Source organism: Phascolarctos cinereus, unplaced genomic scaffold (genome assembly GCF_003287225.1).
Source record: "Phascolarctos cinereus isolate Bilbo 61053 unplaced genomic scaffold, phaCin_HiC Scaffold_394;HRSCAF=1003, whole genome shotgun sequence".
Taxonomy (NCBI): domain Eukaryota; kingdom Metazoa; phylum Chordata; class Mammalia; order Diprotodontia; family Phascolarctidae; genus Phascolarctos; species Phascolarctos cinereus.
The window spans coordinates 4,851-30,063 of NW_027555729.1; the positions used below are offsets into that span (position 1 = coordinate 4,851).

Below are 25,213 nucleotides of genomic sequence, written 5' to 3' on the forward strand. Positions count from 1 at the left end.
CACTCTTCCACCAGAGCCATTTTAGGCAGAGGGAGGGTGCCCTTTCTTGAGAAAGCTAATAAAGAAATCTTTCTCTTTGCTACATCTGAGTCTCCAGAATTTATTGGTAAGGGTCTTCACGTCCCACATAGTTGTGGGAAATCCTCCGGGATTTCACCCCCTTTTTGGGGACTCCCTTAATTCAGGGGCAGGCGATGCCAGACTTTACTGGTGGCCTCCAGGTCTCAGCTGAGGAGGGAAAAGCCCGAAGGGAAATCTCAGAATAGCAAAATGAAAGTTCTGCAGCACTGGTAACTAGAAGACCACCATGGCCACCCATGTGAAGTGAAGGAAATTTTCAGTCATGTAAGTCTGTGGGCACAGACCCAGGTCTGGGAAGGCTTGGAACCCAGCGGGATGCCCGTAAGGTGTCGCAAGCCCAGACCGGCAACCCTCTGGGTAACCAGGTTTCCCAGAGTCTAAGCAGAGAGGTCCATAACACATGGAGAGAAGTGAAGTCCCCTGAGGATGTGAGGGATGGCTCACAGTGAAGTTCCCTCATTAGTATCTCCCTGCTACACTCCTAGCTCTCTCCTGCACTCTACCTGAGTGTGAGAGATGGCCTGCAGTGCAGTTCCCACAGGCCTAAGTTTCCTTCCTCCTGAAAGCCTTGAGTTCAGTTTGCATTTTCCCCAAAAGTTTCTATTTCTCCAGCACCAGGTCAGCATGGGTGGGGGAGCTTGGTTGCCTGGTTGCTCCTAGCTCCTAGTGCACATGTGCATCTAGTCCAAACACGGGCATATTTGCTTCTATTGGGTATTAGTTGCTACTTTTAGAATGTACACCCTGAGTACCCAGTCAAAGGAGAAAGGGGTAAGAGAGTGAGAGGGGGCATCGCGTTAGGGGATAAAAAGCCCAGGGTACAGCTCCCAACTCATACTCTCCTGGCTGGCAATGGTGACTAGTGGCGGTACCCTTTCTCATGAGAAAGCAATAAACTCCTTTCTGCTTTCAAGGTATCTTTCAAGTCTTTGTTTTTATTTTGAGTGGGTGGTCTCTGTCCCACACAGTTGGGGGCTCTCTGGGATCCCCTTTACTTGGGAAAGGGCCTCCCAGCCAGTCCTAGGACAGGCCCCCACTGGCCACTTACCAGTAGTCTGTGGAGTGGTTTGGGAGTTTCCTTTCCCTTTTAAGGAATGGACCCGAAGAAAGACAGATACCTGCAAGCAGAAACAAAAGCAAACAGAGTTCCAACGGTGCTAGCAAAGACAGTAGACAGAGAGAAGAGAGAGAACTGAGTTTTGGACGATCACATAAGTTGTGCGCACATAACCCAGACGAAAGATCCAGGGAGCCCTGAGATACTTTTTGGAGCAAGATCTGGTGAGCATCTGGGTGACCAGGGAGGGGGCAGGGAAGGTCTTGGTACCTGTGCCTCCACATCGAGTGAGTCCTTGGGGAAGGACAAGAACTTGTTAAACATGGGAAAAGAACAGTCCAAAACAGCTAGCAGAGAGAATTTTCCTAGCATTCCAGAAGATAGCCCTCCTGGGAGTAGACTCCAGAATTGGAACGAGTCATCAAAATATAAAGGGAAAGACAAGAGAAAAGAAACCTGATGAAATATCGCTGCTTAGTTTGGGCTGGCGATGCCTAAATTGTGCAGAGGATTTCTAACAATTCTCTCCGAGCTTTTGGATTCTCCCTGTCATTTTCTGTCTGTATCTGTTTCTGTGTTTGTGTCTGTGTGGTGTGAGTGAGTGTCCTGTGTAACTTGATGCCCTTTGCAGCCAGGTAGCATCCCAAGGCTGCAGCTGGACTATGTGCAGTTTTAAATGGATTTTAATCAAAGTCCCTCAGAGGGATAAGAAGGTAGAAGGAAAGGTAAGAAAGTTTAAGCATGTAGGAGAGAAGAGTATGTGTAGAAAGTTTAAGGAAGGCATAATTTATTTGTACAGCATGAAAGAGGTTTGGAAAGTAAAAGGTTTAGAAACTCTTGAAGAGTTGTTGGAAAATATTCTCTTCCTCTCTCCACATTCCAACTTTGACCAAGTTGTTGAATGTAGAAGAGAGAAAGATAAGGAGGAAAGGAGGGTGAATCTTTCCCCCTCAGATCAAAGGGAGGCAGGCTAAATAAGCCTTTAACTGTTCTCTGCCTTACCTAAAAGAGAAAAGTTTTTGTGTAATAGGACCCAACCAGAAAGAAATTGAATTCATTCTGGTTGTATTTTTAAAAAAGTATGAAAAATGCAATGTGTCACTCCTAATTCAATTCTTAAGATATGTTAGAATTTATTTTACTATTTGGCACTAAAGTAAGTAGTAAACAAAAATCTTGAGCAGGCAGCTTAGAGTGAAAGGCTGATAGACTAATTTAAAAACCAATAGACAAAGTTATGGAGAGATGGAAGGAATTATGTCCACCCACCTTTTGGGTGGGTTCCATTAAATCTAATATGGATACTGGCTATGGTAAAGATATTGGTTATTGTGAGTTATGATTATTACTGTTCAATTAATTATCAAGCTCCAGAGGTGTCTTCCTGGAGGGAAAGCTGATCGTACTTTGTCAGCATCGATTCAAATTCTTTAAGCTTGCTTTTCTTTCTCCTGGGCCAAAAAGAAGTAGTTAGATCACTGGCCCAGCACATTTTAAACTGACTGATTACAACAGGTGATTCCATAATGTTTGTAAAACTTTTGCAAGACAATGTGGACATGAATACGGAACTGAAATATTGAAGAAATATATGAATTTGTGGATAATATTCCTTTATAAAGGGACAAGGGTACTGAACTGAGAAATGTATAGTTGTATAATTTGAAAAGTACATATTGCTATTTGGCATTAAGAAATTTATTAACTATATGGCCCCAAGAAAGTTCTATTGACTTTAGTTTACTGTTCAGTAAGGGATGGTGGTGGAATTCATTCCCAAGGATATTACAAAGATCACATGATTGTAAAGGTGCTTGGCACAATGCTTGGCAATAAAACAAATGCTATCTGAATGTAAACTGTTTTTAGTTAAATATAATTGCTTCACATTCATTAACTTTATGTGGATTTTCTTCTGTGTGAAGTTTATGTCAATGGTGATGAAATGAACGATTCTCTGTCTAAGGCAATTTGGGAACACATCCAATTCTTGTAGAGCCACCAGAGTGGTAATTAATTAGTTTTGGTTTTAAAGTTTAAATAGATGATAGTTGTTTATGGTATTGTTGTATTTCTAAAATTTTCCTTTATTGCAAATTTGGGAAACAACTGTATCATCTGTATTGTCGGAAAAGCAATTTCTCTTATAATCTAAGTGTTGTTACGTTAAGAACTGTACTGTAAAAAAAAATGATGAATGGGTTAGGAAACTTTTAAATCATTCTCTTTAACAATGTACTATAACATTTTGAAGTATTGTAATTTAAGAAATCATAAAATTTCCAAATTTTGTCTTTATTTAAAGGGAATTTTCAGTTAAAATCATTTTACTATCATTTATGAAATTTGTGAGATTGTTAACTAAGTTATTTGGGGTTACTGTTTTAATGCTAAAACCTAAAAGGGTTAATTAATTACTGTATGTGAAAAGAAGGGGACTGTGTAAAGCCTTATCAACTTGGTTCTGCCCATTCAAGGGCACCAGTATCAGCCCTCTCTGAGGTCCATGTCAATTCTCCTTATTTTGTAAACTTACCAAGGTCCCTAGAAACCATCTGTGTGGGCAAGGTCATCTGCCCTGAGAAAAGAACTTGTTAGGATTCTGCAGTTCCTAAACAATGAACTTGGCATGCTAAGAATTTGCAAGTGTATAGAAATGATTTCTAATGATTGGCTTTTACACCAGGACAAGTTTGAATTTGAGAAGGAAAGAGGTAAAGTGAAATCTCTTATGTATGTGAGTCCTGGTAAATCTTTATTGCTTGTTGCAACTCCATGAGAGTAAAATTAACTGTATCTGGCTTTAAGCGGTGATTAGTGAAACTTGCTGTTTGAGGTAAAAGGCTCTTGGGACTATAACTAATTTTGTTTTGAGTTTGAATTTGGGTATACTTGTCTGCATTAAATCAGTATCTGAGAGAAATGCCACTCAAAGGGAATGTGATCCTGTACTGTAAAGCCGAGGGGACGATCTTAGCCTCAATCTAGGATGGGATCCTCCTGGCTCAGTTTCCCCATTATGTTCCTTTGGAAAGGAATGTTTCCCACCTGACTATTCCTGAGTCTGGCTATGAGGAGAAACAGATACTGCATGATTGGAGAACTGTAACTCTATCTGAATTTAAACAAAGCTAAGGATGTTTTATCCTGTCATATTTGGTATGTCACATGTCCCTGCTCTTTTGCCTTCTATAGTAAGTTTCTATGATGAGAGCCAGTAGTCAGTACAAGATATGAGCTCTTTTGTGTTATCTTACTGGGAAATCTAACAATATTTTTATCTAGAACTTGAACATGTGCAGAAATTTATGCAAACTGTTTAAGACTCACCTTAAGATGTTCCCTTTGTTTAAAAGGATTCTAAGAGCAGTAGTATTTTTCCTGTAATCAGTCTCTGACTGTTCCCAATGTGAGATTCTATTACAACACCTTTTGACTAAAGAACTTTGTGATATTTATGGATTCTGTGATAACTAGGAATTTAGTTTCTTGATAATACTCTGGAATTTGTGTTACTTAAGGACTTTTGCGCCAGCTTAGTAGGGTTTTATGAACAAGGGTAGAAATGAATGCAAGTTATTTAGGGCTCTCTTTGGAGATGTTCCTTAGGTAATGTGAGATTATAGTCATATCTTAAACTGATTATTGGAACTTGCTATTCGAAGACATAATGGGACTAATGACTAACTATTTCTGAGTCTAACTCCAGCTGTCTGAGCCACTGATCCATGATGCCAGCAGCCGTGTGAGGGGCAAATATGAACTGCAGGTATGCTTTCTTGGGAAGGTTGAGAGGGCAACTGTTCTGCATGTGCTGAGGTGAGACTGTCTTGACTTGATTCGTTAACTGAAACTTGGCAGACTTTAAGTCTGGCTCAATGCAGTTTGCAGTTTCACATAACACTCTGCCTGGAGTTGACAGGAAGTTGGGGAAATATTGTTCCCTTGCTTTAAGTCTCTAATCTCTTAGTGGCAAGTTTCTATAATCAGAAGGGTTTGTAAGTACAGTAACAAATTTACTAAAATAATTGATTATGGAACATCTTAGGTTACTATAGAGCTGGGACTAGTGTTCCTGTGTGTGTTCTGTATGAGTTAAGGTCTTTTAATTCTTGGTAATAGTATGGAGACAATTAGGACAGGGGCTTGTGAGAATGTTATTTTTGTTATTTGGTTACTATCATATTTGTCTAAAGTTTTGTTACAATTAATAATGTCCAAAAAAATGAGTGCTTGTGGTTTATTTTGTAAACGCCACCAAAGAAACACGGCATGACTAAAACTTTAAGATTTTATATGTACTGTATCAAAATTGATTATTTAATATATTTATGTATGTACTGGTGCCTGTTATTAATTGCTTAGTGAAATCTCATCCTCCTGGTGAGGAAATTAATAATGGATTAATGTAAAGTAGAAGACACTGGATTCTGATGTGAATTTCTTAAACATGACTACTGGCCATGGTTCCAATTTTGAGTTGGTAAAAATGATCAAGGTTATAAGGATGAGAAATGGTAACTTAAAATTGTGCTAGGGTCACTTTTGTAGGAGAATGGACAGAAAGCGAGTTCCTACAAGAAGACAAGAAGAAGAAGATGCTGAGTCCTGTGCTGGAGATGGCTGGAACAAATACCAAGGACCAGAGGACTTCATTGACAATGTTCCCTGCCAGACAGCTGTATTAGGAAAAGACTTTTTGAATCTTAAAGGGACAATTGCATTATTGTTTTCTTTTGGGTCTGTGTATCTGCATTTGTAAAGGGGACTGCCCCTTTGATTTGTCAATGCATAGATCAATCCTTCCCATATTGCCTTAAAAGGGTGATGGTTAGGGGGAAGAATTCAGAGGAGAAAGAGAATAAGGAAGTGAAGGAGGCAAGGAGGAAGACATGATAGAAGAAGTTTATCAACAATGGTGAGGGAACAGGATAAAAGACAAGGGGGATTGTGAGGGATGGCTCACAGTGAAGTTCCCTCATTAGTATCTCCCTGCTACACTCTTACCTCCCTGCTACACTCCTATCTCTCTCCTGCACTCTGCCTGAGTGTGAGAGATGGCCTGCAGTGCAGTTCCCACAGGGCTAAGTTTCCTTCCTCCAGAAAGCCTTGAGTTCAGTTTGCATTTTCCCCAAACCGTTTCTATTTCTCCAGCACCACGTCAGCATGGGTAGAGGAGCTTGGTTGCCTGGTCGCTTCTCCTTCCTAGTACACATATGCATCTAGTCCAAACATGGGCATGTTTGCTTCTATAGGGTATTAGCTGCCGCGTTTAGAATGTACACCCTGAGTACCCAGTCGAAGGAGAAAGGGGTAACAGAGTGGGAAGGGGCATCACGTTAGGGGATAAAAAGCCAAGTGTGAGGCTCCCAACTAGTACTCTCCTGGCCAGCAATGGTGACTAGGGGCAGTACCGTTTCTCATGAGAAAGCAATAAACTCCTTTCTGCTGTCAAGGTATCTAAGTCTTTGTTTTTATTTTGAGTGGGTGGTGTCTGTCCCACACAAGGGGAAGCCCTAGGAGCCTGCCTAGATTCTTTGAGTAGGTAAAGTGGTCATTCGGGAGGATGGGGAAATCAAATTCAAAATTGGGTGGAAACAGGAAAAGTTACCAGATGTGCTGGCTGATAGTCCCTTGGGATCTAGACTTAGTAATTGGGATGAACTACCAAAATATAAAGGGAAAAATGAAAAGAAAATGAAGGTTTGCAATTTGTCCTATGTCTGTTTTGTGTCTGTGTTTGTGTATGTGTGGTGTGAATGAAGGTTCCTGCGTAAAGATACATGCAGTTTTAAAGGGACTTTAATCAAAATCCATCAGAGGGATAAGTAGGTAGAAGGAAGGCAAAAAAGTTTATGGGTGGAAAGAACAGTGTCAATAGGGGGTTTATAGTAAAAGGTTTGGAAACTTTTGGAAAAAAATAAGTAGAATTCTCTCTCTCTCTCCATTCTAACTCTGGCCAAGTTTTGAATGTGGAGGGAAAGAGAAAAAAAGAAAAGGGGAACCTTTTCCCCCTCAGATGAGAAAGAAAGGCAGATTGAGTAGCACCTAATCTTTTCTGCCTCACATAAAAGGGAAAAGTTGTTGTGTGTGTGTGTGTGTGTGTGTGTGTGTGTGTGTGTGTGTGTACCGGAACAGAAACAATAGGTAATTTAAGGGCAGCCGAGGCCTGTACCCAGGGCGGGAGGCCTGTTGGGGGTGGCTGGGTTCGGCAGCTGCCAAGGCCATGATGTTTCCCGAGAAGCCCTAACTCATTCAAATTGGCAATATTTTAAATGAAATGTGATGTTCTTAATTTAATGCTTAAGTCAGAATTTATTACACTGTTTGGCACTAAGGTAAGTTGGGAAAATGTATGGATCTGAAATTTGTCATTAGATGATTGGAAGGTGCCTAACACAATGCCTAGCAGAGGGCAGACACTAAAAATGTCAACAACTATTCCTTAATTAGCTATGTAAGGAAATTTGGAAATATAGTCAACAGAATTGGAACCACCTGATTGGTAGTGTGTCTATTTCAAGTTTTAGATCTCTAGTATTGTTTCAAATTGATCAACTTCTGTATTGTTATGTCGATTAGCTTTTCATAATTTGGGTGTTATTAAAGTGACCTGAAAGAAATTAGAGGACAGTGGGAAAATTGTGTAAGACCAGTTCTATTACTTTGTCAGCCCTGCTAACCCTGTCTTATAGTGTTTGATAACTGCCAGTTAGAAACCAGGTATTTCCACCCTCACCTGTAATTAAAGAAGAGCTGATAGCTAAAACAATTTGACTATCACTTCTTAGATTGTTAACTAAGTTGATTGTTAATTGATTACTGTGTAACTGCCCATTCAAAACAGTCCTCCTTGGGATATGGAGGTCGCAGGCAAAGACACCAAGAATAGCTCCTCCCTGGGAAGACCTGATTGCTCTGGGGGAAGCCGTGGCACTGCACGCCCCTCTCTGCCGAGAACTAAAGCAGTTACTCAAAGACCCAGAGAACTTTCTGCTACCTATTTCTACCACCACCAAGGAGTTCCCATTAAAAGAGGTTCCTTTAGCACAAGGAGGAATTGGGTATGTGAATGCTCCCCTCAATAGTTCGGAGACTAGGAATTTCAAAAAGGATAAGAAGAAACTGATAGAAGACCCCTCTGGGGTCACAGAACAGTTTAATCAATTTTGGGTCCAAATTTGTATATTTGAGGAGAGAAGGGTAGCAATACCTTATTCACAGGGGAAGAACAAGATCAGATTCTGAGGGTGGCAGTGAAGGCCTGGGATGCTGGCCACCTGATAGCACAAGGGGAACTGAAGGGAGAAGAGAAGTTCCCCCTTGTAGGCCCAAATTGGAACTGTAACAGTCTGGCCCATAGAAAGAACGTGAGGAAATTACGAGAGATGATAATACAGGGAATTAGAAAAGCTGTCCCTAAAAGCCAGAGCGTGACTTGAGAGGGGATCAAACAGGAAAAAGAGGAAACTCCCTCTGCCTTTTTAGACAGGCTGAAGGAGAACATGAGGAAGTTTTGGGGGTTAGAACTTGATGATTCCACTGCACAAAGTTTATACTTTGTAACTAACTCCTGGCCAGATATTTATAAAGAGCTGCAAAAGTTGGAGAATTGTCAGAACAGGCTTTTAGATGGGTTACTGGAAACAGCCCAAAAATTATCTGTGACCAGGGTAGAGAAAAGTAAGAAGGAACAGACAAAGCAGAGTTCATCTGCCCCGACGAAAGAACTTGCAGTTCCTAAGCAATGAACTTGGCTTGCTGAGAAGTTGCAAGTATATATAAAATAGATAGAAATGATTTCTAATCATTGGCTTTTACACCAGGACAAGTTTAAATTTGAGAAGAAAAGATGTTAGTCCTGGTAAATTTTTCTTGATTATTGCAACTCCATGGGAGTAAAATTCTGACTTTAAGCTGTGATTAGTGAAACTCGCTATCTGAGGTAAAAGGCTCTTGGGACTATACCTAATTTGTTCTGAGTTTGAATTTGGGTATAGTTGTCTGTATTAAATCGGTATCTGAGGGAAATGCCACAAGCTACTCAGAGGGAGTGATCCTGCACTGTTAACAGGTAGAGGTCTGCATCTGTGAAAAAGCCGTGAGGACAATTTTAGCCTCACTCTAGGATGGGATGCTCCTGGCTCAGCTTCCCCATGGTATTACTTTGAGAAGGATTGTTTCCCACCTGCTCTTCCTCAGTCTGGCTATGATATGGAATTGATACTGCATGACTGGAGAACTGTGACTCTTATCTGAATTCAAACAGAGCTGAGGATGTTCTATCTTGTCATATCTGGCATATCATATGTCCCTGCATTTTTCTTTTATCGTAGATTTCTTGGATCAGAGCAAGTGGTCAATAAAAGATGTGAGCACCATATTGAGTATATGAGATCTTGCTGTTTTGATCTGAATTTGTAGTCATCTCAGGACCTTATTTATATGTACAATTTGAGAAGGCTAAACAAGTTTGTGGAACAAGATTGTGTATCTCTTTAGTTGTGAGGTTACAGGTAGGAACCTCTTTAGTTTAAGGTAGATTTTGCAAGGTAACCACCTCAGAGGGTGGATGTGAACCAAAAGTCACCAAGGTGTTTAGGTGTGTATTGAAGTTTGTTATTAATTCCTAGAGAATATGTGCAGGCTTTGGCAAGTTAGCTGTTTTCTCTACAGAAGAAAGGAATCATTGCTAAAACACCCCTTTTAGGGTTTCCAGTCCATAAGTTCCAGCCTGGAGACTGGGTGTTGATCCAAACATGGAGAGAGGAAAAGATGACTGCCGCCTGGGAAGGCACATACCAGATCCTCCTTACCACTGACACTGCTGTTCGAACCAGAGAAAGGCTGGACTCACTATCCCAGAGTGAAATAATTATTATTTAATGTAATTGTTAAGGGTACCAAGAGTAATAAGAGTGATAATTTGTATTTGTAATAATATGGAAATGCCGTTGATGTTATCTGAAATTATATTGTATTTCTAAAACTCTTAAATTGTAAATTTGGGGGAAATTGTTAAATACCTAATGATGTATTTGGGTATTCTCAGGAAGATTTAGTGGGTGTGAGGAGGCTTCAAATTGTAAGAAATAAGAGGGGGAATTGTGAGAGATGATCTCTCAGAAATGAAGCCTCCCCAAAGGGTCAATAGTTCTTGTTAATAAGTCCTTGTATTGCTTTCAAAACCCTCCCCTGCTCAGACCCTGTTTCTAAGTAAATAAAAATACTTGCCCTACCCCCAACCTGAACTGCTTGCTGTTGCAAAACTTGCTGCCTTTCCTTGTCTCCAGGCAAGTTTGTGAAACTGTTTTTGTTCTCTGTTGCTGGGTAGATTTCCTCAAATAGATTGTGCCCTCAAGGCTTGCATCAATGAGCTGAGAGGAAGGGGGTGAAGAAGGGGGAGTTGTGGTTAGGGGTCTATATAATCTTTCTTGGGGAGCACACCCTTGCATTCTTCCACCAGAGCCATTTTAGGCGGATGGGGGGTGCCCTTTCTCGAGAAAGCTCATCAAGAAATCTTTCTTTTTGCTACATCTGAGTCTCCAGGATTTATTGGTAGGGGTCTTCACGTCCCACACAAGGGTATCTGGATCAAGAGCTTCCCTGGGGCCCCTGTTGGTTCCCTTTATTTTGTAAATTTGCCAGGTCCCTGGAAACCATCTGTGTGGGAAAAGTCAGCAGCCCTTGGGAAAGAGCTTGTAATGCTCAGAATTTCCAAGCTCGTGTACAATGTAGAAATGATTTCTAACAATTGGTCTTTACACCAGGAAAAGTTTACATTTGAGAAGGAAAGGAAAGGAAAGAAAAACAAGTGAAAGATGTTAAGCCAAATCTCTTGTGTATGTGAGGCCTGGTAAAGGAAGGAGGGCTCTCCCTAAAATCTGAGTTCCTTTGACATTGGCCTCCTTATGGCTCCTCAAACAAGAGACTCCATTTCTAAGTTCCAAGCATTTTCACTAGTTGTACCCCATGCCCAGAGTCTTCCCCCACCTCATAGCCATTTCCTGGATTTCTTGGCTTCCTTAAAGTCCCATCTAAAATCCCACCCTCAGAGATATTTTCCTGTGATTTCCTTAATTCCTAGCACTTTCCCTCTATTGATTATTTCCAAATTATCCTCAATATAGCTTGTTTATACATGTTCCTTATATCAGTCTGACAGAAAGAAAGATAAAGAGAGACAGACACACACAAACACACACACACAAAGAGGAGGGAGGGAGGGAGAGAGAGAGAGAGAGAGAAGAGAGAGAGAGAGAGAGAGAGAGAGAGAGAGAGATACACAAACAGACAGAAGGAAAGAAAAAAAAAGAGAAAAATGTTTCATCTATGTCCCTAAACAAATGTCACTGAAAATAGAGTTTTGGAAATTTTAGAGTTCACTGCTTTGTAGACAAAGAAACATTCACACAGCAGCAATACTGGGATTCTAAACTAGGCCTCCTAAAACTAAGACTGGGTAGTATTTTTTTCCACTATATTATGCTGTCTCTAAATGAAGAACCATCCAAAAACATTGAGTTAGTAAGAACCTCACAGGAGATTAAGTCTAACTCCTTTCTCAAGCATGAATCCTTCAACAATATGCTGGTCAAGGGCTCCTCTATACCTTGCCTGAATATTTCCAGTGACTTTCACTACTACTAAGGTAGCCATTCTTCTTTAAAAGTTCTAATTGTTAGACAGTTTCTTTTTATATTGAGTCAAAATACACCTCTTTGAAGCTTCCTAATTCTTCCCTTTGGTGCTAAGTAGAACATCACTTTGTGATGGCAACCCTTTCTATATTTGAATTAGTTAAAATAAATCTCTCCTAAATTATCTCTTCTCTAAGCAAACATTCAAAGTCACAGAGAAAGTTGGTAACAGTACCAGGACTTAAACCTCAATTTTCACAAATCCTAATCCAATTCTTTTTCAAGGGGTAGGGAATAAAATCTGTATATTATCTCTTGTGGTAACTTGGAATAATACTTGATAATCTTTCTTCTAGTACAATCCTAGATTAAACAGTAGCACTAGAACATTTTAGGTTGACTTATATATATATATATATATTTTTTTGGTGAGGCAATCGGGGTTAAATGACTTGCCCTGGGTCACACAGCTAGTTAATGTCAAGTGTCTGAGGCAGGATTTGAACTCAGGTCCTCCTGACTACAAGACCAGAGCTCCATCCACTGTACTATCTAGCTGCCCCCGAGTAATACATTTTTCAAATGAACACATTCAAACAGTACATTTGATTAAGTGGTAACCTTAAAGTAGAGTGGTCACTGGACTTACACTTAATAGAGTGAGGAGCAGAGTTAACATTTTCAGCCTTTTTACCCCTTTTTTCCTTACCTCTTCTCCAAGAGGACATTTTGCTGTTGAGTTCTAAACCATTCTGTTTAGAATATGAGCCATAATATATTGAAGAGGTAAATGATTCCTAATTAACTTTCTCCAGTTAGAGGAACCCATAAAATGCATCAGAAGTACTGAAATTAACTCTACTTTAATTTTCATTGGAAGAAAATGTTTCAGTGTGAATTGCTTCAGAGTTGCTAGCAAAGAAGCCACGGATTATATTGGGGCAAGGATTCAAAGAATCTTAATTCTAGTGACTTTTACTAGTAAGTGTGAAGAAAAGTAGTGTGTAACACACAACTCATTAGTTATGGGGAGATGGACATACAACCAAAAAATCTTTTTTTCTTTATCAATGATATAACATGGGCTAAAAGCCCAAGCAAGTTTGCAGAAAACTATGCACAATGTTGTATCTTGTAAGGGTGTGGAAAGTAGGTAGAAAAAAGTCAGAGTACCTGACTCACCACTGTACTGTTTTTCTGATATATGAAAAAATGGATGCCTGATTGTTGATATCACAGGGTCATATAGCCTTTTTCTTTGTTTAGCAGCAGACTTTCCTAAATCAGATTGGCTTGAAGACTGGTCTCAATGCCACAGGTAGCAGAAGGTTGAAACAGATCTTCTGGTGATACAGCTGGTTCTGTGAGGAGACAATATATATGTAAATGGGGAGGACACCTCAAGGTCCAGGTGGAATTGACAGCAATGTCTTCAAAGAGGTTCCACTGTAGCCTCTTTCTCACTATTTAGCAAGGTCTCCTAGGACCTGTCCCAGGTGAACTCTACTACTTGCCAGCTTAGAGCCAAGAAGGTGGGCTTCCTATCTAAGAAGATGATGAAAACACAGGGTTTACATTGTAACTGTTGCAGTAAGTTGTGTTTATACACATATATGCACATGTATATAAATGACAGAATGTATGTATATTTACATATATTCTGTGCCACCTAGCTTCTCATATATAAATAATATAATATATGAATCATATATATAAAATTATTATATTAATGCATATAATTGGGTTGTAGGTATTGATTGTTCATGCTGCATTCTCGAATAAGGCCAGTGACATCAGGAGGGTGATGTCTTGACTTGCAAGTGAGTTGTATTTAAGTGAGAAAGAGCCATGCAAAGTCATCAGCCTGACTGTCTACTCCAGAATCATCAGAGTCCTGGGCAAGACACAGGTCAGGACCACTGGAAGTGGCCCCAGATGCAGGCAGAGGACCCTCATAATTTCTGACCAAAACAGAAGGTGCCTATTGCATGAGGGTAGTCCTCTGTAGCTAAAACAAATGATATCTGAAAGGAAGCATATCAGTCATTTATATATTTCTTTGAATTAATCAGTTCCTGAGAAGAAAATCTTGCAGGTCATGCAAAATTTGCTGGATGAGACGGGACAAATGTGTAATCCAATCTGGAGATAACATAATCTAAACTGAGATTTTGTCTAGGAGGGAAGACTTGGGTGAGAAGCTTAATGACAATCCTTTGGGTGGTAGAGAGCCACTGGGCATCACCTTCAAGAGGAAAGAAGGTGAGAAAGAAATGTATATGGGGAAAGGAGTAAAAAGAAGACAGTTCTTGAAAACAAACTTTACCTCCTTCACGATGCAGTATAGGCCCATTCCTGTTTAAAATGTATTTGTGTGTCAGTACCCATGTGTATTTCAATATAGGATTGTTCCAACTGGGACATTCCATTATAACTCAGGAGGGGACTTTGTGCTGGCCTCTTTGGGGATGGTCTCAAGAAAGATTCTTTGCTCTAAATATTCCTCCCTGATTAAGGTAAAATGGTGAAGTATTTAAATTTGTGTTCCATTGATGGGACTGACCTTGAAGAGGACAAAAGAGTGGATTAAACAGGCCAGGTATCCTGAGGAAACTTGGTGCTGTAATTAAGCAATATATATTTTTGGTGTGCTCTACTTTCCTTTTCAGCATTCTTCCTGGGGGTATGCAGTGCCTCAGAATGCCCCCAAGCCTCATGGCCACACCCCACTTTATCCTACCCTCTCCAAATCATCTCTCTTTCACCTTTTACTCAGAGCCTTGCTCAGATGCAAAGGTTCTAACACATCCCTCCAATATGCTAGAGCAATGCTAGACTAATTTGTTCTATTATCCTAATGATTATTAATGTAATACTGTTCTCAGCCTAAGGAATTTGCAAGATGAATCCAACAGAGATCATTCTAGCACTATATAGTGAGTGAAGGGTAAGAGTGGGGTGACAGATTGAGATATTTGGGGTTTTTTGGTGCCTGTACCTCAAATACTGATGATTTAATAATATTGTTCTATTGTTTAACCTTTTGCTGTCCACAAAATTCCTTCAAAAGTATTGTCATCTTGCCTCTCTTGATCCTCATCATACTGCTGTGAGATCGAGAGGGAAGGAATTATTATTTCCCATTTTTTGGCTGAGGAAACTGAAGCTCAAAAGTTATAATTTTTGCCCAGAGTTGCATACTATATAGGGACCTTCCTAGTCTGACACTGCTTAGGTCTGACCCTGTAGATGTGATATATTCTTTGAGGAAACTCTTTTTCATTTTTCTATGTTCCCATTTTAGGAAGCTTTCGTGCTCCAAGGGCAAACTTTTCTTAATCACAGATTCACTGATTTGGCTTCTGAGAAAAAACCAAAAAAACCAGCTCATATGCGGAGTATCATGCATGCTAAAATATAATGAATACATCAGAAAACTCCCAATATAACTTAGTTGTCCTATATGGCAGGTTCTACTCCTATCTCCAAAAACTAGTGTTATAAAACAGCACCAAATATTAAGTGAACTATTTTAGGAGATTTTGAAGTACAATGTCTAAAACACAGCAGTGTGATTATTTATTTGTTTCTTATTCATTTGTAATATTTTTAATAATTAAACTTAAAGAAAAAAGAAACAAATTTAAATACTAAAACTAAAAAAAATACAAAATAAGTAAAGAAAAAAAGCATTGTCATGCTAACAGCAGAATATGACAGAGTATTCAAAATATGCCGCAATAAATTTCCATTTCAAGAAAGTGTATATAATAAATACGACTCATTGTGTTGAGATCTGTCCATCTTCTCTTTGCTTTCTTGTAAGTTTTCTTTACTTCTCTGCTGTGCACTTTTCACTTTGTTCTTTTTCCCCTTCCTCCCCACTCCCCACCACAGAATGCTACAATTATTTGTGTACACATGCATATATATATATATATATAGAGAGAGAGAGAGAGAGATGTATGTTTCTATGTATATATATATGTGTGTTTATGTGTATGTGTATGTGTACATATGCACAAATGTATTTATAAATATATATACATATGTAAATGTATATATACTTATGTGTATACATAGATGTATATGTGTATGTGTGTATGTGCTGTGTGTCCATGGATAACTATAAGAACTATAAAAGAGGAAGCTGCTTGGAGATCAGATCACCCAGCTGTGATTATGATGGCTATATGTGTCTTATCTTTTTCCAAAGTAGTCTTACAAATGATATAAAGACTCATGAGTAGAAATATATGACATACTATGACTTCTCTAGAAGATAAAGAAGTCCAACACTTTTACCAAATCAGGTAAAATAGAAAAATGCAAATCCAAGACCAATCCATAGAAGTATCCTGTGTCTTATTAAATGGCTGCACTGCTGTGCCAGTAGAATGTTGACATTTTAAAGAAATGGTTGCTGAGTGATGATATTATGAGGATCAATAGTCAGAAAATGTACAGTGATTTCAACTCAATTCAATTAAATGAATATTTATTAGTTGCCTATTAAGTGGCTAGGGATATGAATTGAATAAAACACTAAGAATCTGGATTCAAACTATGATTTACTATTACATGTGTGGATATGAATACATTACTTCATCTCCCTTTCATCTGATTTGTGCTTGTCGGTAAAATGAGGAATACAGAGTAGAATATGTTTGAAACCCATTCTAGCTTCAAGTTCTGTACTGAACTATCATTGCTGTCAAGGGATTGCTATCAGGTTAGAGGGAATCAGATAAATACACATTTCTCTATCTCTTGCTACAGAGCTTTGTTAGTAATTTACAAAAATGCTGATGATTTATGTGGGTTTATTTTATATGCTGCAAGTTCAGTGAAGTATTTCAAGTAGTTTTTTAGTTGATTCTCTAGGATTCTCTAAGTATAACATGATATTAACTACAAAGAATGATAGCTTTGTTTCTTCATTGCCTATTCTAATTCCCTTGATTTCTTTTTCTTCTCTTATAGTTAAAGCTAAAATTTCTAGTAAAATGGAATAGCAGTGGTGATAATGGACGTCTTTCTTTTATCCCTGATCTTAGTAGAAAACCTTCTAGCTTATCCCCATTATTTATAATGCTTGCTGATGGTGATAGATAGATGCTACTTCTCATTTTAAGAAAAACTCCACTTATTTCTATGCTCTGTAGTGTTTTAGTAGCAATAGGTGCTGTGTTTTGTCAAAAGCTTTTTCTGCATCTATAGAGATAATCATAGGATTTCTGTTAATTTTTTTACTGATATGGTTAAGTATGCCAATAATTTTCCTAATATGTAACCAGTCTTCCACTCCTGGCATAAATCCCACTTTGTCATAGTGTATTATCTTTGTGATAATTTGCTGTAATCTCTTGGCAAATATTTTATTTAAAAGTATTGCATTTATATTCATTATGGAAATTGGTCTGTAATTTTCTTTCTCCATTTTGGCTCTTTCTGGTTTAGGTATCAGCACCATATTTGTATGATAAAAACAATTTGGTAGGATTCCTTCTTTTCCTATTTTTCCAGATAGTTTATGTAGCATTGGAATTAATTGTGCTTTAAATATTGGGTAGAATTCCCTTGTAAATCCAGCTAGCCTGAGAGATTTTTTTCTTAGGGAGTTCACTGATGGCTTTTTCAATTTCCTTTTCTGAAATTGGGTTATTTAGGCATTTTATTTCCTCTTCTGTTATTTGGGCAATTTGTATTTTTGTAAATATTCATTCATTTCACTTGGGTTGTCAGATTTATTTGCATACAGTTGATCAAAATAGCTCCTAATCATTGTTTTAATGTCCTCTTCACTAGTGGTGAATTCACTCTTTCTATTTTTGATACGGTAATTTAGTTTTTTTTTCTTCTTTTAATCAAATTAATTAAAGGTATATCTATTCTATTGCTTTTTTCATAAAACCAGCTCTTAGTTCTATTTATTGGTTCAATGGTTTCTTAATTTCAATTTTATGAATCTTTCCTTTGGTTTTCAGAATTTCTAATTTGGTATTTAATTGGGGATTTTAAATGTGTTCTTTTTGTAGCTCTTTTAGTCGCATGCCCAATTCATTGATCTCCTCTTTCTCTGTCTTATTGATGGAAGCATTTAGAGATATAAAGTTTCCCTAGAACTGCTTTGGCTGCATTCCCTAAATTTTGGTATGTTGTCTCGGACCTGGGCAAACTTTCTGCTGCATAGGGAACATCCTATCAGGAAACGTATGCCCAATTATCCTATTTCTTTTGGATGCTAGAATATTGAGAAACTGTAGGTGCTTTTGGTTTCATGAGGCTTGCAGGTAACAAAATGGACCAATTTCCCTCCACACCCTGGGATCCTCCTTCACAGAGAGACTCCCAGTCCCTATGCCCGGGCCTGCAGGATCCCCCTTCTCTTCTGGCCTCATGGCCTCTGGATCCTCAGCTGCCAGACTCAGTGGTACTTCCTCAACATTTGCCCCTAGGTTATCTTCTATAAAACTGGAAAAACTTGGTCCCCAAGACCTTCAAAAGGAATATGATCAGACTAAGAGAAGAGAGTCCTTGCGAATGGTAGGGAATTTGAGTCACCCTCCGTGACCTTTGAATTCATCCTCCCCAGTTGGTGAAAGTAAGGAGGGAGGAACGGCAACAACTACAGCTGGGGGCCCCACTGGCAATGGCTCTGGGCCCCTCGGCACCCTGTAGCCCACCAAGAAAGCATGGAAGTATCACCCGTGTTCATCAATCTTGCTCACCTCCTGCCACCCCAGAAGCTACAAGCAACATGAGCTGCCCTGGGGACAGAGGGAAGGGGAAGGGGATGGATCAAGGCACTAAGAGGTAAGAAGCCAGCCAGCCTCTGCACTTGGTAAGCCCACTCGTTTAAAGTTGTGGTTTCAACATGTTCATTATGAGACATCGATTTTCTGTGTAAAGTAAATTGCAAATTCATTCAACAAGATTGAAATCACCTGATTGATAATGGGCTTGTTTCAGGTCTCAAACTGGTAAACTTTTGCATCAGCTTTCTCAAGCCACTTTTCCTAACTTGGATGTTATTAGAGTATGAAATGAGAGCACCTAAAAAAACAGTGGAAAAGTTATTTCCCTCCTAACCCTGTCTTATAACATTTTCTAATGGACATTTAGAAAACTAAGTATTTGGTATTGTTTTTACTGCTAAAATGTAAAATTGGTCATTGACTACTCAGTATGTGTGTGGAAAGGAGGGGATGAGGTGAAAGCCTTATCCAGATTGGTTCTGCCCATTCAGAGCAGTCCTCAGGACTAGTGAAAAAGCACAGCCCAGAGCAGCTCTAAGGGGAGATCGGGGTGATAGGCAGCCCCTGCTCTGGGGTCCCTGTTGATCCCCTTTATTTTGTAAACTTGCCAAGGAGGTTGTTTGGATGATGGAATTCTTAAACAATAAACTTGGCTTGCTGAGAATTTGCAAGTTTCTGTAAGTGACCTCTAACAATTGGCTTTTATACCAATTATATACAAATTAAATTTGAAATGTAAACCCTGGTAAATTTTTCCCAAGCTGTGATTAGTGAAACTTGCTGTTTGAGGTAAAAGCTCTTGGGACTGTAATGATGTTACTTTGAGTAGTCTGAGGGATCATAATAATCCATCGATAATCAATAGTCAATAATCCACCATCTGAGAGAAATGCCCAGAAGCTACCCAGAGACAATGTGATACAAGTGGAGGTCTGCATCTGGAAAAGCTGAGAGGACAATCTTAGCCTCAGTCTAAGGTGGGATCCTCCTAGCTCACTTTCCCCACTGTGGTCCTTTGAAAAGGAATGTTTCCCACCTGGCTATTCCTGATTCTGGCTATGAGGTGGAATTGATACTGCATGGTTGGAAAACTGTGAATTATCTGAATTCAAACAGAGTTAAGGATATTTTATCCTGTCATATTTGGTATAGACATGTCCCGGTTTCATCCTTTTATTGCAAATTTCTCTAATCAGAGCAAATGGACAGTAAAAGATAGGAGCACAATGCAAGTATGTGAGATCTTGCTGTTTGGACTTGAATGTGTAGTCATTCTATATCCCAAACAACTGGGTAAATTAGTACTCGGGCTTGTCATCTGACTGCCTGTGTCGTCATGTGAATCATAACCCTATAGACTAAAACTGGAATACACATTGCTATGAAAGACTAAAATTAATCAGAAATATCTTCAGTTCAGTTTGGGAAAAAGAATTTCAGTGCAATCCATCTTCTTAGAGGGAGGTACTTTGTTTTCTCCCATTCTGACATCACTTTTAATTCTCCTTGTATTTGGGCCTCATATATTGAACCTCCTGGCCAGATTTGTCTCCCCCAGGGTCCAGGTCACCAATTTCCAGATGACTGCTCAGGCTGCATACCAACCTTGGAACTAATCAAAGGCCCCTAAGACCCTGGACTTAGCATCAGCCATGTTCCGAAGTCTGACTCCTGGAAAAGGACCCAGTGAGGCAGGGACAGCTCTATGCCCATGGCCAGCAGGAAGCAGTTTCAGAAGCTAAGACCTTCACCCCTTACCCCAAAAGATTTGGGTCCCATTTGTTTGAAGGGAAAATGATGGCCTTATAGGACCTAGACCCCTACACTGAAACTTATGTTTGGGCATAACATTGGCTCAATTCCCAAGCTCATTACTAAGGGAAAAACCAAAAATAACCACCAATCTGTAGTGATGCACTCTCCAGCTCCTCCTCCCTTTGTCTGTTTTCTATAATTACCACTGGGATTTTTGAAGTTCTTGGCAGGGATCCACTGAAGTGCTGGCCACCACCCCAAACTGAAGATTGCCCCTGTTTGTAAGTATTCATAATGATTGAATAAACTACTACCTATTGTCAATCTGGAAATACTTGGCCTCTTCCTTTGGTATCAAAAGAAAACCCCATGGTCATGAGGGAAATATGGGGCTCCCCAGCCAGGGCATCCTGGACCTGAAGATTGAGGACAAATTCACAAGTACTAATTTTCTACAAAGAAATGCTAAATTTCATTTAGAGGTTAGTGAAAATAAAGATGTAATTTTATTTTCCTTTCAAGTTCAGAGACCCTGTGAAATCAATTCTTGGGGGACCACGGGCCCAAGGTTAAGATCTTTGGTGTAAATGAAAAAAGAAAAATAAAAGAAAAATAAAAATATTCCAGAGAGGGTTTGCCCTTTTTTTTTTTTTTTGCTGGTGGAGCAGAAGGGTGAGGAGATAGGATGGAGAACGAGTTAAAAACTAGTTTTCTCAGTTTGAATTAATCTCCTGTAAAGTGTAATACTACTTTGGATCTGACAGCCTTCTTTCCAGCTGACTTGCCAGCTCAGTATTAGTAGAAAGAGATATTTTCAAATGGCTTCAGAAATACTCAAAGAATTAACATTGAATGATAGTTACTCATTTAGGGCTGTACAGTAATGGTTGTGAATGCTCTTGAAGGTATCCCAGATTCTAGATTTAATCAAGGTTTCAGCTTAATGCGGTAATTAATCAAAGATACCTTATTAATGTACTAAAAGATCCTTCATCAAAAGGGAAAGGACCTGTATGTACAAAAATATTTATAGCAGTTATTTTTGTGGGAGCAAAGATTAGAAATTAAGGGGATGCCCATCAATTGGGGAGTGGCTGAACAAGTCCATGGTGTATGGGGGATAGTTTCAGAAAAACTTGGGAAAACCTATATGAACTGATGCAAAGTAAAGTGAGCAAAACCAGAAGGTCACGGTAGACATTAACGGCAATGTTGTAGTAATGATCAACTGTGAAAGATTTAGCTCCTCTAGTCAATAAAATGTTTCATGACAATTCCAAAGGACTTATCAAAAAGGCTATCTCCCTCCAGAGAGAGAACTGATGTACTCCAAGAACAGATTGAAGCATACTTTTTCACTTTCTTTTTCTTTCTTTTATATTTTTATTGTTTGCAACCTGGTAAATGTTTTGTGTGATTTCATATGTATACTTGGCATTCAATTGCTTACCTTCTCAGTAGTGGAGGACAGGTTAAAGGGAGGGAGAGAATTCAAAACGTGAAAATTATTCTAAAGTGATGTTTAAAATCAGGCCTGCACAACGTCCTACCCATGGCTGTTTACAGCCCTTGGAGTATTTGGGGCATGCCAAAGAATTTCCTCCACATACAAAGGATGTTTTCCTCTACTTTTTTCTTGGGCCACTTGAAAACCTTTAGTATGCCACAAGTGACCCAAAGTCTGTTAATTTCTGTTAATTTTGTTACTGACATGGTTAATGATATTGATAGTTTTCTAATATTCAAGCAGTCCTGTATTGCTGATGTAAATCCCACCTGGACATAGTGTATTATCCTTGCCATAAGTTGATATAATCTCTTGGCAAATATCTAATTTTACATTATTGCATTCTATTCATTAGGGAAATTGGTCTATAATTTTCTTTCTCTATTTTGACTCCCTGGTTTAGGTCTCAGTACCATATCTGCATCATAAAAAGAATTTGGCATGACTTTTTCTTTGCCTATTTTTCCAAATAGTTTCTATAGTATTGGAATTAATTGTTATTAAATGTTTGGTAGAATTCACTTGGAAATCCATTTGACTGGGAGACATTTTCTTAGGGAATTCATGGATGGCTTGTTCCATTTCTTTTCCTGAAAATGGGTTATTTGGATATTTTACTTCCACTTATTTGGGCAATTGATATTTTTGTAAATATCCATCCATTTCACTTAGATTGTCAGATTTCTTGGCATACCATGGATCAAAATATCTCCTAATCATTGTTTTAATTTCCCCTTCATTAGTGGTGAATTCATCCTTCTAATTTTTGATACTGGTAATTTGGTTTTCTTCTTTTTTAAAATCAAATTAACCAAAGGTTTATCTATTTTATTGCTTTTTTTTTCATAAAACCAGCACTTAGTTTTATTTATTAGTTCAATTGTTTTCTCAATTTCAATTTAATTAATCTCTCCTTTAGTTTTCAGAATTTCTAATTTGGTATTTCCAATTTGTTGTTTTTATAGCTCTTTTAGTTGCATGTCCAATTGTTTGATCCCTTCCTTCTTTATTTTCTTCATATAAGAATTGAGAGATATAAAACTTCCCCCCAAGGACTGCTTTTACTGCATCTCCTAATTTTGATGTGTTGTGCCATTATTGTCATTGTCTTAGATGAAGAGTCTTCTTGTCTTTCCCCAGCATGGTCAGTATGGAGTGTGTCGCCTGCCCTTTTAAAGTGCTACCTATGGTGTGGAGAGGAAATTGCTTCAATGGGCGCTTCATAAATGCTGCTTGACTTAACTTCACAGTTGAACTAACTACCTGTGCTGCTAGGATCCAAGAAGGTGGGCTTTATTTCTAAAAAGATCATCAAAACACAATGTTTAGATTGTAACTGTTGCAGTAAGTTGTGCTTATATACACATGTACATAAATATATATAATTATATCAATATATATGGAAATAAAATCTTATGTAACAAATATATTTATATATGTAACAAATATATTTACATATATACATAAATATATAAATTATATAAATATATATATGTAAATAAAATCTTATGTAAGAAATATATTTATATATGTAACAAATATATTTACATATATACATATATACTGTACATCTATATAAACAAATATAAATACTATGATATATGAATCTTATATATATTAGATTATTACTTTAACCTATACACGAGTTATAGGCATTGATTGTCGTTCATATTTCATTCTCAGAGAGAACCAGTGACAACAGGAGTGTGATATCTTGACTTGTGAGTGAATTAGATTCAAGTGAGACAGAACTGTGCAAAGTCTTCAGCTCCACTCTCTGCTCCAGAGTTGTCAGAGTCCAGGGCAAGAGACAGGTCAGCACCGCTGGAGGTGGCCCCAGCTGCAGTGGGAAACCCTCGGAATTTCCAGCCGGAATCGAAGGTGCCCAGTAAGTGAGGGTAGGCTTTGACAGTTAAAACAAGTGATATCTGAAAGCAATAACATCAGTCATTGACATCTTTGTTCTAATTAAGCAGTTCCTGAGCCCAAAATCTTGCCAGTTATGCAAAATTTGCTGAATGAGAAGGGACAAATGTATAATACAATGTAGGGATAATGTAATCTAAACTGGGATTTTGTCTAGGAGGGAAGACTTGGATGTGAAGTTTAATGACAGTCCCTTAGGTGGTAGAGAGCCACTGGGCATCTCCTTCAAGAGGAAGGAAGGTGACAAAGAAATGTAGGTGGAGGGAAAGGGCCAAAAGAAGATGGTTCCTGAAGACAAACTTTACCTCCTTCACAACTAAGTATGGGCCCCTCCCTATTTAAAATACATCCGTGTATCAGTACTCATGCTTCTTACAGTATAGGATTGTTCCAACTGGAGAGGACTTTGTTCTGGCCTCCTTGGGATAGTTCCAAGAAAGAGTCTTTGCTCTGAGGGTTCCTCAACGTGACTATCCCTGATTCAGGTAAAATGGTAAAGCATTTAAATTTGTGCTCCTTCAACGGTACAGACCTTGAAGAGAACAAAAGAGTGCATTAAACAGGCCAGGTATCCCTAGGAAATTTGGTGCTGTAATGAAGCAATGTTTGTTTTTGGTGTCCTCTACTTTCCTTTTCAGCGTTCTCCACAGGGGTAGCCAGCACCCCACTACCTCATTGTCAGACCCCACTTTGTCCTACCCTCTCCAAATCATCTCTCCTCCAACCTTCGATCAAAGCCTTGCTCAGGCCCAAAGGTTCTAACACATCCCTACTATATGCCAGAGCAATGCTAGACCAATTTATTCTATTATCCTAATGACTACTAATGTAATACTGTTCTCAGCATAAGGAATTTGCAAGATGAATCCAGTAGAGATGATTCTTGCACTACATAGTGAGTGAAGGGTCAGAGTGGGGTAATAGATTGAGACATTTTAGGTCTTTTGGTGCCTGTCCCTCAAACACTGATGACTTAATAATAATAATATCTTCAGACAGTTTAATCTTTTGCTGTTCTCAGTATCCCTTCAGAGGTGTTATCATCTTGTCTAATTTGATCCTCCTCATACTGCTGTGAGGTACAAAGAGAAGCAATTATTACTTCCTAGTTTTTGGCTAAGGAAACTGAGGCTCAAAATTTGTAACATTTTCCCAAGATTATACATCACATAGGGACCTTCCTATTCTGACTCTTCTGAGGTCTGACCCTGTATATGGTGATGGATTCTTTGAGGATACTCTTTAATTTTTCTTTTTTATGAACTTTTTGTGCTCCGAAGGCAAACTTTTCTTAATGAGAGTTTCACTGATTTTGCTTCTGAGAAAAAAGCCCGGATGTGAAGTATTATGGCCACTAAAATATATTGAAGGTATCTGAAAAGTCCCAATATAACTCAGCTGTCTTTTATGGCAGGTTTAGTCCTATCCCCAGAAAGTAGTGCTATAAACTGAGTACTAAATAATAAGTGAAGAGCTTTTGGAGCCTTTG

General features: G+C 38.7%; 1 long non-coding RNA gene across 2 annotated transcripts; it reads left to right on the forward strand.

Annotated features, from left to right (window-relative positions):
- The first annotated feature begins 399 nt into the window (after window positions 1-399).
- Window positions 400-25,186, forward strand: LOC110204438 (uncharacterized). 2 transcript variants are annotated; one of them, XR_002323306.2, is made up of 3 exons: window positions 400-1,362; window positions 22,939-23,084; window positions 23,482-25,186. It is a non-coding gene; the product is annotated as an uncharacterized LOC110204438 (long non-coding RNA). The 2 variants fall into 2 exon arrangements; XR_002323305.2 differs by lacking the exon at window positions 400-1,362 and adding an exon at window positions 19,278-20,572 and having other exon boundaries at window positions 23,482-25,185.
- The last annotated feature ends 27 nt before the right edge of the window (window positions 25,187-25,213 follow it).